The following is a 14,572-nucleotide window of genomic DNA, read 5'->3' as shown; positions in this document are numbered from 1 at the left end:
GGGATGTGGCTCAGCTGCAGCTCTTAATACAGCAGGAGACTGCCTGTGCTCAGATCACCTACAAATCCCAGTTATCCTAAAGGTATTGGAGGATGTGGCTATTCCAGGAGGATTTTTGGCTGGCACAGCAGCTGGTGTGATGGCACTGGACAGGCAGATGAGCTGCATGTTGGGACCTGACACTTCTTCCCATGCTTCTTGCTGAGTCACCTTAAAGATCTCAGCAAAGATTTTGGTCCAAACAGTGGGGCCAGGGGACTTGTCCAGGCACATGTGTCCCAAGCACGTGCTTAAAACTCAAACCAGATATTTGGAAAGGAAGATCTAGCAGCCTAAATTTACCATAAATGATAATTTCCAGCTACAGAGTGATGCTTCAGGCTGTGGAAGGTGAGCAGACTCCTGCTTTTTTCTAACCATGGAGCAAGAAGGTGGCAATAGAGCAGATTTTTGTGGCTGACTCTCATGACCGTGGCCCCTGCAGGGGGAATCAGAACTAATGATGAAATGCAACAGTGCCCAAATGACAGAGAAAATCTGGGCCACTGCCTTCATCTTGTCTGATTTCCAAATTTTTTCAGTGCTCAGGGGGACAGGGCTTGAACTAAAGTTGTCTCCCTGCTATGTAGGTCACGGGCTGAATCCTCCACTGAGGAGCTGGACCAAGACTTTTGTAAATATTGATGAGAACAGAAAATATTTTTCTTTCACTGGTTAAGTTTCCAGTAGCTAAATTTGGGCTAAAAGCATTTAGACTTTGTTGGTGATGCATTCAGATCTGTTGTGGTGTGGTTATTAAACTCACTGCAGTCTTTAGGTTGCTTCTGAGCCAAATTCCCTGGTGGTTGGTTGGTTGGTTGGTTGGTTGGTTGGTTGGTTGGTTGATTGGTTGGTTGGTTGGTTGGTTGGTTGGTTGGTTTGGAGGCTTTCCAAGAGGCAGGTGAGCTGTCTGGCTCTGCTGTGGGGTCTTTCAGGGTATCCCATTCCTTGTGCTCCTCCAACCATGGCTCTGCACCTCATCCATCCCAAGACAGAGAGGGCTGTGCAGGCTGAGACACAAATCTGCTGTAGGTTGGTCTGGAAACAGGGTGAAGAAGTGAGCACAGGAAGCCTATTATTTGCTTAGAGTTGTAATGATGCTGCTTTGATTTTTTAAAAAAAAAAATATCAAAAAAATCCAACCTTCTCCAGCAGTTATTTCTTGCTTACATTGTAATGAGAATCATGGAAAATCAGGTTGGAAGGGACCTCAAGGATCATCTGGCCCAACCCAGCTAGAAAAGGGTTGGCAAAAAAGAGCTGGCAAGGAAAAGAAACCTGAAAAGTTCAGATTTTTGTGTGCTCCTCATTTCCTAAGCTTTTGCTCTTGAAATCCTCCTGCTCAGATACTCCTTAATCTGTTCTGGATGCTCATAAATAAATTTTTTCTCTGCATGGTTGCAGGGGCAGTGGGATAGAAAAATGCTTTGCTGAAATGGGAGTTCCTTTGCCTGGTTTTTTTGGGCTGGCAGCAGTGAATCAAACCTGCTGATGAGTTACTTGCATGACTCTGCAGTTAAGGGGAAGATATTTCTTTCCTGCTGCTGCAGTTCAGTTGCAGCAATTAAAAAAAAAAAAAAAAGAAGAAGTGTGGAGAAGTCTGTGGAGGAGGAGGCAAGAGCTCTGAGAGTGTCTTTGGTGACTAAATTTTGTATTTTAAGTAGGCAGGGTTGCATATTTAGTGTTGCAAATCTTCCCAGTCTCCTGGGAGTCATAAAATGTTGTCTCTTGACAAATTCCATTCCTAATGACCTTGATTTGAACAAAAAAAAACAGAAGGAGAAAAAAAAAAAAAAAAGAAAAAAAATGGTTATCCCCCCTAAGTCATATAATTTAAATGACTGGGTTTGGGTAGGACATTTGTAATGCTTTTTTTAGATTATTAGAATTCCAGAAGGACAATGGGCAGGCATCACTGCTGTCCCCAGGACAAAGCTTCTCTTCCCAAAGGTTGCTGTGGCTTAGCTGAATGCAACCATTGGTCTTCTGGGAAGCTTTTCCCCATGCAAATGTGAATAAAACCACCTGGGAAGATCATCTCTACTTCTAAGCACCTCCTGTTGCTCTGTTCTCAGTTTGTTTTCTACCTCAGCAGATTTTCCTGACTGTCCTTAGCTCCAGGGATTCTCCAGCATCCCTCCCAGCCCAGGATACCTTGTCTCCAAGTATCTTGAGTCAACTTGGAATGCCTCACTGCAAGGAGGTTGAGTCCAACTCAACAAATGAAGGGTGTTTTGAGAAGATTCCAGGCTCTTAACTATTCCAAGTGTGTCTCTTCCAGAGGTGTTCTGCATCTGCTCTGTGAAACTGATGTTACACAGAACCTCATCATTAAGATGTTGATGGTCAGGATGCTTCACTGAGGAAGTGTTGAGGGAAAGGAGGGGCCCACCAGCCCAAAGAGTTTGGGAATAACCAAGCTGGAAAAGCTTCTGTTCCTATTTAGTTATTTATTTTGGAGCTGGGGGACTCTAAGGCCAACCCTACCCTAGGAGGCATCCAGAGGAGCATGGCCAGCAGGTCAGGAGAGGGGATTCTCCCCCTTTGCTCTGCACTTGTGAGACCCCCACACCTCAAATACTGTGTCCAGTTCTGGTGTCCCCACCATAAGAAGGGCACAGATGTGTTGGAAAGAGTCCAGAGGAGGGACACAAAGATGATCCAAAGGCTGGAGAACCTCTGGTATGAGGATAGGATGAGGGACCTGGGATGGAGAAGACTCCAGAGGGACCTCAGAGCTGCCTTCTGATACCTGATGGGAACCTACAGGAAGGGTGGAGAGGGACTTTAGGGACTTTTTCTAAGAGTGTCCAGCAACAGGACAAGGGGAAATGGATTGAAACTGAAGGAGAAGAGGTTTAGACAGGATCTTAGGAAGAATTCTTTAGTACAAGGGTGGTGAGACTCTGGAACAGATTGCCCAGAGAAGCTGTGGCTGCCCCATCCCTGGAGGTGTTCAAGGCCAGGTTGGATGAGGCTTGGAGCATCCTTGTCTGGATGAGAGGTGTCCCTGCCCATGGCAGAGGGGTTGGAGGAGATGAGCTCTAAGGCCCCTTCAAAACTCAAACCATTCATAGAATCACAGAATTGGCTGGGTTGGAAGGGACCTCAGAGCTCATCAAGTCCAACCCTTGATCCACTCCCGCTGCAGTTCCCAGCCCATGGCACTGAGTGCCACATCCAGGCTCTTTTGAAATATCTCCAGGGATGGAGAATCCACCCCTTCCCTGGGCAGCCCATTCCAATGCCTGATCACCCTCTCCGTAAAGAAATTCTTTCTAATGTCCAACCTAAACCTCCCCTGGCACAACTTGAGACCTCTTGTGCCCTCTTGTCTTGCTGAGAGTTGCCTGGGAAAAGAGCCCAACCCCCCCTGGCTCCAACCTCCTTTCAGGGAGTTGGAGAGAGTGATGAGGTCTCCCCTGAGCCTCCTCTTCTCCAGCCTCAACACCCCCAGCTCCCTCAGCCCTTCCTCACAGGACTTGTGCTGGATCCCTTCCCAGCCTCCTTGCTCTTCTCTGGACCTGCTCCAGCACCTCAATCTCCTTCCTGAGCTGAGGGGCCCAGAACTGGACACAGAACTCTTGTGATTTTAGGTGTGGGTCAACCAGACTGTTGCATATTCAGCACTGGCAGAAGCCCCACATGTCCCAGTTGCAACTGGATGTGTTCTGGTGCTGAAGCACACAGCAAAGTTCATATTTCTTGTGGTTGTTGCTACTGTCTTTTCCTGTCTGTAATCTGGTACTGCTTTGGTTGTGTTCCTCATCTCCTTTGGAGATGTTCCTCAGAAAAAATATACATTCCATATAGAAGGTACCAAGCATCTTGGACGTGTCACGATCTTGCTGTGTTTGTAGTCTGAGGTTAAATAATTTGCCTTTAAATCCATTATTATCTTCATTGGAGACATACAGTAAGATTCACCTGCTGTAAATAGTAGGAAATCCATGTCCTTGTGCTTTACCTTAGCACAAAAAAGAGTCTCTATTGAATTAAGTGGTGGTGGATTTTCCAGACTAGTAAATCTCTGGGGTTTAAAACCAGGGTGGTGCCTGCACAGGCAAACAGAGTCAGGAAATTAAATGGGATCCTGTGTAAGATGCTTTGATTATGAGGGTATTTGCATTGTTCCTATTTGAATTGGAACAGAGCAACTCTTTCATTAGGATTAGCACTGGCTGAATTACATTACAAAACATAAAAAATATTCCAGCTGGTTTTTCCTTTTTTTTTTTTTTTTTTTTTTTTCCATGTGTTCTCAACAATCTGTGACTAGACTTTGAGGTTTCCCAGTTTGTCATTTTAAATTGTTGGGCTGCTTCCTATCAGTGTGTTTCACCCAAACTTTCTTGGCAAGCTGGCTTGCTTGGGATGTCTTTCCAAGATTTTTGGGGGTTTTTGATTGATTTCATAAGTGTATGAAGCTACTGCTGCCTGCAAAGCTGTGGAATGTTTGATGATCAGGAGATGAGACACTGGGGGGCTTCTGTAAGCATTTCCATCTCAAAGGTTGCAAGGATATTATTTTAAAAGGATTTTTTTGAAAGCAAATTGATTATATATATAATTAATTATATATATATATATATAGATGGGCCATTAATAGAAGAAATTGCCTTCCAGAACACTGAATTTCACTGTCACACTTGCAACTCCTGTTTACTCTGGTAACCCAACCCTAATCTGTGTCTTTTAAATTTTTCTTCTCCAGACAGTGTGAAAATGAGTGTGTGTGATTTTTCTGGAGGCTTCCGTGCAACAGTTCCATTATATAGTGACCACAGTCAACTGTTAATGAAATAATGTAAATTTTTTTGCATGGAATGTGATTAAAACAATCCTCATTCATCACTGGGTGAATTCATTTTATCAGATTTACACCATTAGTTTTATAAGAAAGTAACTGGCATGAAGCCAGGGCAGTGATGTTGAGTAAGATCTATAAATGTCACACTATAAATGTCACACTATAGATGTATTTAATACCCCTAAAAAAGCACAAAAAATTAGAATAATGTGATTTCATTCCCTAACAGAAAACATTTGAGGAAATGGAAAGGAATATATGAAAATGGAAAGGAATATAATGCAAAAAATGACTTTTACACTTGTACATGCTCCCTGCTCTTTTGCCAAGTATTCTTTATCCCTGCTTTTGGAAAACTGGAGGAGCTGGTGTAAATTTAAGCTGGTGGCTAACAAAAGATGTGGTTGCCACAGTGCAACAACTGTGTGCTCCTTGAGTGCATCGATTTCACATCAGGTTTCCCTTGTTCTGATACTTTAGGGCCCTTTTTTTTTATTTTATTTTTCCCTTGAGCAAGTCAGCAACCCAATAGCTGTCAGCTCCTGTGCAAGCAATGGAAGGGTTAAAATTGCAAAGTCTCAGCCTTCTAAAATAAAGCCAAGTTTTAGGAGCACCTGGGGACTCATCCTTCTGATCCTCCCCAGCTCCTCTGGGATCACAGAGAGGGGACTTTGTCTAGGAAGGAGGGACAGGGATGGATTTTAGGCCAGGACACAAGACCAGCTGTGTTGTTACTGAGTCATATTTCTATGTGTAATATTAATTAAAACAAAAAAAAAAAAAAAAGGGAAAGTGCCTGATGTCCTGAAAAACCCTTGGAAGCTGTCGACAGCAAAGGCAATGAGTGTGTTCTGTTGGGTCTGGTTTTGATTGCACTTAGGCTATAAAGATATTAATTTAAAAAAAAAAAAAAAGCAGATGATCCATGGAGGCTCTTGTAACCTTTCTGTGTCTGGAGACAAGAATGAGCTGGAAGGGACTTGGGTGTTTTTTTTTTTTTCAGCACAGCTCAGACCATGGGAAGAGGAGAAATTCTCAGGCAGGTTTTGTTTAGAGCCACCTCCAGCAGAGGCAGAGCTAAGGCTCTCTCCTGGCTCTGTTACTGGGTTTCCATGCCTCACTGGTTTTATGTCCTGCATCATCCCATCCAGCTGCATCTCCAAAAATAATCACAGAATAAAACCATAGATTAATTTGGGTTGGAAGGGACCTCTAAAGGTCATCCAGTCCAACCCCCAAATGGCCTCCCCTCTTCCTCACCCTGCAGGATTTTTTTTTTAATTTCTGTTCTTCACACTTGGTAAACCTTTCCATGCTCAAGTCAAAGCCCTAGAGGCTCTCTTCTTGCCCCATTCTTGTTTTTTTTTTTCATTTAGGGGGCATGTGAATGAATGGGATGTGTTTTAGTAATGCCAGTTAATTCCTATCACCAATTGGTGATAATTATAATTATCAATCATAATATTACATTTTAATATTTAATTTAATTGATAAATTATCAATTATAATAATAATTAAGTATCTACTTAAATAATTAAGTATCTATTTTAAAAAAAAATTCTGTCTCTTACCACATTTCTGATATTCCTGCTGTATTAAGGTGTTTGTTTCTCCAATAGACACCAATTTTGCCAGCATCACAGGTGATATTAAAAGTAATAAGGAGGAAATTGCAAAGCCAGGTCTAATATTTGGCTGGCTTTGAAAAGCAATATTTGAGGAGGAATTCAAATTATGGATATTGCTCTGAAAGTGGGCCTAGAACTGGGATGTGGGGATGGGAAGGTGGGATTTGTGATGGTTGTCATCTCTGGAAGGAATTTATCCAGGAATTTATCCCCCTGACAAGGGGATGATGAAATGGTATTGGGATGATTTATTCCCATTTTGACCAATGGGATGTGTTTACAAGAAGGAGTAGCAAAAGGGGAAAAGTATGGGATGGGTTTTTCACCCTAAAATCTCATGGGACAGTGTCTCAGTGAACATTTTAAGATGGTTTCTCAAACATGATGCTATGTTTGGGTGGGAGCATCTGGGCACATTTATTCCCAAATGCTTTATTTTGGCCTCAAATGCATTGCGGCCAAATTTTAAATTGTGAAATCAAGATACTCATGCTTTTGTCTTTTTTTTTTCCTTCCCTTTTTTTATCCCCTTTCCTTTTTTCCAGGGAAGGATGCATCAGTCACACAGAAGAAGCAACACTTCTCAGAAACAGTGAGGAAAGGGGTTTTAACCTGGTGCTGACTGCTTCATTCTGGGAAAAACTAAGAAGTTTACTCCAGGATTTACCATCCTTTACTCCAGGTTTAACAGCCTTTCCTCCAGGATTTACCAATTTTTCCTGGAGTGGAGGGTGGGCCAACCCAATGTGTGGTTTGAATTTTCCTTCTGTTTGTTTTTTTTTCTTGGGATCTCAGAACTTGGATTTTAAAGAAATGATCAATTTAAGTACAGATCTCAGGCTTTGTGGGTCTGTTTGTGGGGCCATGGGATATAGAATCATAGAATCATAGAATCCTAGAATCACAGAATGGGCTGGGTTGGAAGAGATCATCAGAGCTCATCAAGTCCAACCCTTGATCCACTCCCGCTGCAGTTCCCAGCCCATGGCACTGAGTGCCACATCCAGGCTCTTTTGAAATATCTCCAGGGATGGAGAATCCACCCCTTCCCTGGGCAGCCCATTCCAATGCCTGATCACCCTCTCTGGAAAGAAATTCTTTCTCATGTCCAACCTAAACCTCCCCTGGCACAACTTGAGACCTCTTGTGCCCTCTTGTCTTGCTGAGAGTTGCCTGGGAAAAGAGCCCAACCCCCCCCTGGCTCCAACCTCCTTTCAGGGAGTTGGAGAGAGTGATGAGGTCTCCCCTGAGCCTCCTCTTCTCCAGCCTCAACACCCCCAGCTCCCTCAGCCCTTCCTCACAGGACTTGTGCTGGATCCCTTCCCAGCCTCCTTGCTCTTCTCTGGACCTGCTCCAGCACCTCAATCTCCTTCCTGAGCTGAGGGGCCCAGAACTGGACACAGGACTCAAGCTGTGGCCTCCCCAGGGCTGAGCACAGGGGCAGAATCCCTTCCCTGGACCTGCTGGCCACGCTGTTCCTGATCCAGCCCAGGATGCCATTGGCCTTCTTGGCCACCTGGGCACACTGCTGGCTCCTCTTCAGCTTCCTGGCAATCCAGACTCCCAGCTCCCTTTCTGCCACTCTGTGCCCAGCCTGGAGCTCCCCATGGGGTTGTTGTGGCCAAAGTGCAGGACCCGGCACTTGGCCTTGTTGAACCTCATCCCGTTGGGATCAGCCCAGCTCTCCAGTCTGTCCAGGTCCCTCTGCAGAGCCCTCCTGCCTTCCAGCTGATCCACACTCCCCCCAGCTTAGTGTCATCTGCAAATTTGCTGATGATGGACTCAATCCCCTCATCTAAATCGTCAATGAAGATATTAAACAGCACTGGGCCCAACACTGATCCCTGGTGGACACCACGGCCGCCATTTTGATGCAGCCCCGTTCAGCACCACTCTCTGGGCCCGGCCCTCCAGCCAGTTCCTAACCCAGCACAGATGCCCCTGTCCAAGCTGTGGCCTGACAGCTTTTTCAGGAGAATGCTGTGGGAGACGGTGTCAAAGGCCTTGCTGAAGTCCAGGTAGAGCACATCCACAGCCTTCCCCTCATCCACCAGGCGGGTCACCCGACCATAAAAGGAGCTCAGGTTGGTCAGACAGGACCTGCCCTTCCTAACCCCGTGCTGCCTGGGTCTGATCCCTTGCCCATCCTGCAGGTGCTGTGTGATTGCACCGAGGATGATATCCTCAGCCTCCTCTGGTTTTGAGCAGCCCTGCAAGAGCCTTTGATCTGAGTTTTAGGGTGTTTAGTGTTTCTGAGGACATGGTACTTGAGGGTACAGCCTGTTTTGGGAATGAGACAGGAGTGCATTTTTGCAAGGGTAAGTAGGAATTGTGAATGTACTTCATGTGCCCTGAGAGGCACTTGAAACATCAAAGCACCATTTCCTAATACTCTGATTATTTCAACCACATGAACAGCCCACACTGCATTAAGCTTTCAGACAAGGGGAAATGGTTTCAAGCTTGAAGAGGGGAGATTTAGGTCAGACATGAGGAAGAAATTCTTTGATTTGAAGGTGCTGAGCCCTTGGCACAGGTTTTTTAAGGAAGCTGTGGCTGCCCCATCCCTGGCAGTGTCCAAGTCCAGGTTGGATGGGGCTTGGAGCAACCTGGGCTGGTGGGAGGTGTCCCTGCCCATGCAGGGGGGGACCGGATGAGTTTTGGGGTCCCTTCCAAGCCAAACCATTCTGGGATTCTCTAAGGTGCTGATGTGCAGTGATACTTTCCCTGAAAGGAAGAGGCTTTGTGCACACTGGTTGGTAACATAACCCAAACACATTTTGTTACCCCACTGCACAGCACAGATTTCTGTTTTGGTAGCTTAATAATGACTTCTATTTCCTTTTTTTCCCCCCTTTTTTTTTTCTTCTTAATGTTGAGCTAACAGCTGGAATGGGCTGCCTTTACAGTGCTTAGTTGCCCAGTAATTCCAGCTATCCTTTGAAAAGAGGCAGAAGGATGCTAAACTCTGGGATCCCAAGTCAGATTAATGTAATGTGCATTTCTAGATTATGATTAGGAACAAGATGACACGTTGGCATGGTAACACTTGAAGCTTAACTGTAAGTTCTTAAAATAAAGCCATGACATCTGTGTATGTTTCTATCCATTTGCATGCTCTCCACCTGAAAACTTCCAGCATTTCCACAGCACTCCAGCAATCAGACCCTGCTTCTGCCTTTTGAATTAAGTGTTGAATTAAACCCTCATGCCTCTTTCCTGCCATTTATGCATGATTTCCCACCATAAAGTCTAAATTTTTGATAGTGGACCTCTCCCTTTTCCCATCAGAGGCTTTCTGCCGTTTGGTTTTGTTGGAAAATCATAAGGAATGTGGAACATGCTTCATCCTGTGGGGTTTGTGCCACATTAACTCCTTTAAATTCCTAAAAAAAAAATCATCTCCCTGGTAGCAGCAAAGCCTGTTCATTCCTAAGGTTGAGAGACCAGTGTGTGCATTTCGTGTGGCTGAGAAGTGGGAATTAAAATCCCAACTTTACCTCAAATCATTGTAAGAGATAGCAGTGAAATTTTGAATGCAGGACTGAGACTGAAAAGCCCAGCAATGATTTTCTAGCTGCCTTATGATGAAGAGAAGAGTGGTGTCTGGTTGTTACAGACTCTTCTGGGCTCTTTTTCTCAGCAGAAGTTGGGGAGATGGCCTGGTGTGGTAAACATGCCAGGGGATGCTTTAAGTGTGTGGTTGTTTTCTGTTCAGACTTGCTCAGAATGCAAAAATTTGGCACTTTGATTGCATTATGTGCACAATATTGCTTTGACCAAATCCCTTCCAGTCATAATGAAGCTGCTGCTATGTTCTGAAAGTAAATACAATCTTTTCCTGCCACCCTAGGCAGGCAAAATGGGCAGTTTTACACGGGAAATAAGATTTCTTTGACAGCTCCCTTATTTCCATCTCCTTTGCTGTCTAAGAGCATCACAGGACATTGCAAACACAGCTCCCAGGATTTCCTTACCCAGCCTTTAAATCCCAAATTCTGCTCTTCCCACTCCCTGCCTGGCAGATGCTGGAAGGTTCAAAGATTGACCCTGGCATGATGATCATGTTCCATCCAGCAGCATGCAATTCCCAGGAAATATTCCATGTGCCCTGCAGAATTCCCAGGATAAACCCTCAGCTAAGGCATGGCTGCTGCTTGTCCTCGTGGCCTTTGGAAAAGTGGAACCCCTTGCTCTGTGTTCCCTAAATCTACCTGAGTTTTCCCACTTGCAGAGGAAGGATTTAGTGGAATTCCCTGTGGTTGTGGGGTGGAGGGAAGGAGGGACAAGTGCACACTGGGTTTTGCCACTAATCCTTTGGAAATCCTTTAGTGCCTTAAGGAGGCAGAGGGGGGAATAGACCTGAGGATTACATGAACTTGTTGAAACCTCTTTCCTCCTTGAGCAGAATTCCTTTAAAAATTATTTTGTGCCTTTGGCTCCAAACGTATTTGCATTAAAAATCAGTGGCCATGGGATTATGGGCAGGAATTTTTTGTCCCTGCACAGATTTTTGGAAAAGAGAATATCCAGTTTCTTAGAGAGGAGGTGAATTAAAAATAGGTCCTGCCACTGGAACCCAGGCATAAACCATTATTTAACCACTAGGAAAGTTGCTGGTAAAGCCAAAAAGGAAGAAAAAAAGGAAAAAAAAAATATGCTGGATGAAATGATTGTAGCCCTGAAGTGAGTGGCAAATTTCCACTGGTTTCCCTGGATCAAGATCCCATCCTTGCTTCTGCTTGGCTTCAGAAATGCTCATGTAGGACATGATGTAAGCATCATGTTTGAATGTTTTCTGTGCTCACAGGAGAGGGAAAAGGAGATGAGGAATTAATTTGGAGTCCTTGGGATGTGTGGTGTAAAACTTTGTTCACTTTTGTGTGTCTGGAATATGGATTCTTGCTATGGGAATATAAATATGGAAATATCCCAGGTGAGAGGTTCTGGGCAGGGTGCACTGACTGGTGCCAAACAGCTCCATTTCTCTACTCTCTAAATTGTAGTTTTTTGTCTTTTTTTAAAATGGTGATAGCGTGGAAAAAATTGTCCTGTTAAAAAAAAAAAAAAACCACACAAAAATAAACAAAAAAAGCAAAAAACAAACCAACAAAAAGCCTGTGTGAGGCAATTCATGGAGACTCATGTAGTCACTGGTGGGCCTGAGAAGCTCTTAGGAGAAGCTCAAGGAGGTTTTATCTGATGAATTAATTTTAATGTTAGGAATTAAAAGCAGTTTTCAGCATGGAGCTGCAGAAAGAAAACAAAAAAGGAAAAAAAAAATAAAAAAAGAGAGCCTGAGAAATCAGAGTGGTGTTGGTCTTCTGTTTTGCTCCCTGTGATGACAAGTAAGTTTTAAAGAATATGTAAATAGTTAAAAAAAATGATCATTACAGGGCTTGCAGTCTGTAAGACAAGACCCAGCCTGGAACAGATTTTTAGAGCTTCCTTATAAATTCCACTTCTGTCTTTTGCTTGGAGCTTGGAAAAAGCTCACTTCTTTTTCTTTTTCCTTTTTCCTTTTCCTTTATTCTTTTTTCTTTTTCTTTTTCTTTTTCTTTTTCTTTTTCTTTTTCTTTTTCTTTTTCTTTTTCTTTTTTTCTTTTTCTTTCTCTTTTTCTTTTTCCTTTTTCTTTCTTCTTTTTTCTTTTTCTTTTTCTTTTTCTTTTTTTCTTTTTCTTTCTCTTTTTCTTTTTCCTTTTTCTTTCTTCTTTTTTCTTTTTCTTTTTCTTTTTCTTTTTCTTTTTCTTTTTCTTTTTTCTTCTTTTTTCTTTTTCTTTTACTTTTTCTTTTTCTTTTTCTTTTTCTTTTTTTCTTTTTCTTTCTCTTTTTCTTTTTCCTTTTTCTTTCTTCTTTTTTCTTTTTCTTTTTCTTTTTCTTTTTCTTTTTCCTTTTCTTTTTTCTTTTTCCTTTTTCCTTTTTTTTCCTTTTTCCTTTTTTCTTTCTTTCTTCTTTTTTCCCCTTTTTTCTATTTTTCTTTTTTCTTTTTTCTTCTTTTTTTTTCTTTTTTCCCCTTTTTTTCTATTTCTTTTTTCTTTTTCTTTTTTCTTCTTTTTTTTTTCTTTTTCCCTCTTTTTTTTCCATTTCTTTTTTTTTTCTTTTTCTTTTTTTTTCCTGATTATTCTGTTGTAAGATGGAAAAAGAAACCATGGAAATGAAACCAAGGCTAAAGACTTAACTGCAGACATTTGTTTGACTGAAACAAAGGTGTTTTTTTTTTCTTTTTTTTTTTTTTTTCCCCACCTCCTGAGCTATTAATGAGAAATCTGGGATGAATAATGTATGGAGCTCTTGAGCTCTAGTGCTGTGCAGCTGCTTAAATCTCTTCCCCAGCCAAGAGTGGGATGGGAACCAGGAGTCATCAAGAGCATTTATTAGGGCCAGAAATTAAGATCCATTTCCAAAGGTGCCAAAGAATGCCCACATACAAGAAAAAAAAAAAAAAACCTTGGGGTTTTTGGGGTGAAACTTAGAAACCAAATATACCACCTAACCCGGGCAGGGAGGGGGGGTTGTAAATAAATGGAAAAAAAGTTTAACCCCTGCCAAGAGGCCACTCGTGGCTGGCTCTGTCCCATCAGAACCTTAGGGAGGATTTTTCAGCAGAGATTTCCCCCTCTGAGGTGTTTGTCCCTGAGATCTGCTGGACACAGGTGTTAATTTCCAGGTGTAATTAGGGAGGATGCAGAGTTGTAATGAAGTCACGAAGCCTCCTTGATGCTGAACACAGGTTTGTTAACTTCTCACTTAAATTCTGTAAGATATGCTGACATTTTACCTCGTTGGCAAGATGTATTTTTCTATGTCAGTCAAATGTACCATTTGTATAATTTTGTATAGTAAATGTATGCATATTTTAAATAATAAAAAAAAAAAACACTTCGTAATTTTATTATTTTTAACTCTAAAATGGTTGTGGAGCATTCTGAAGTCCAGGTGTAATTACAGCTGGATCCCTGGGTAGCAGGCAAGGAAGTCTCCACTTGGAGGAAGGAGCCACCTGGTCTGCTGACAGGGTGAGGAAACTCTTACACCCCAGCTCTTCCTCCTCTTCTGCTGATTTGGCAGAATTAAGATAAATTAACAGAAAAGCTTGGGCTGGATCCGTGCTCAGGAAGGGAGAAACCTGAGCTTTGTCCCAGCTTGTAGGGGTGGTATATGATAGCATCATAGGATGCTCTTGGTTTGGTTTTTTTTCTGTTTGTTTATTTGTTTTTCTTGGGTTTTTTTCTTCCTTTTCTTTTTCTTTTTTCTTTTTTTTTTTCCTATTTCTTTCCTTTTTTAATTTTTTTTTATTCTTTTTTTTCTTTTTTCCTTTTTTCTTTTTTCCTTTTTTCCTATTTTTCTTTTTTCTTTTTCTTCTTTTTTTCTTTTTTCTTTTTCCTTTTTCCTCTTTTCTTTTTTCCTTTTTTTCCTTTTTTCTATTTCTTTTCTTTTTTCTTTTCCTTTTTCCTTTTTCCTTTTTTCTTCTTTTTTCTTTTTTCTTTCTTCTTTCTTCTTTCTTCTTTATTCTTTTTTCTTTCTTCTTTTTTCTTTTTTCTTTCTTCTTTTTTCTTTTTTCTTTTTTCTTTCTTCTTTTTTATTTTTTCTTTTTCTTTTTTTCTTTTTCCCTTTTCCTTTTTTTCTTTTTTTTTCTTTTTTCTTTTCTTTTTTCTTTTTTCTTTTTTCTTTTTTTTCTTTTTTCTTTTTTCTTTTTTCTTTTTTCTTTTGTTTTTTGTCTTTTGTCTTTTTCTTTTTTCTTTCTTCTTTTTTTTCTTTTTTCTATTTTTCTTTTTTCTTTTTTCTTCTTTTTTTTCTTTTTTCCCCTTTTTTTCTATTTCTTTTTTTCTTTTTCCTTCTTTTTTTTTCCTTTTTCCCTTTTTTTTTTCTATTTCTTTTTTTTTCTTTTTCTTTTTCTTTCCTGATTATTCTGTTGTAAGATGCAAACCATCCAAAACCAGTGCAAAAAATGTACCTTGCATAGAGCTCCTGCACCAAGGCAGTCCTGTTCCAGCTCCTGATGCTGATGCTGTTGCAAGAAGACTTCCAGCCACAGCTGGGGCCAAACTGGTAAATAATTCTTTTCTTATTGGACTTTTGTCACACGAAGCAAGGA

Source organism: Heliangelus exortis, chromosome 4, assembly GCF_036169615.1.
Source record: "Heliangelus exortis chromosome 4, bHelExo1.hap1, whole genome shotgun sequence".
Lineage (NCBI taxonomy): Eukaryota > Metazoa > Chordata > Aves > Apodiformes > Trochilidae > Heliangelus > Heliangelus exortis.
The sequence above is the reverse complement of the archived record's forward strand: the minus strand, read 5'-3'. Positions refer to the sequence as shown.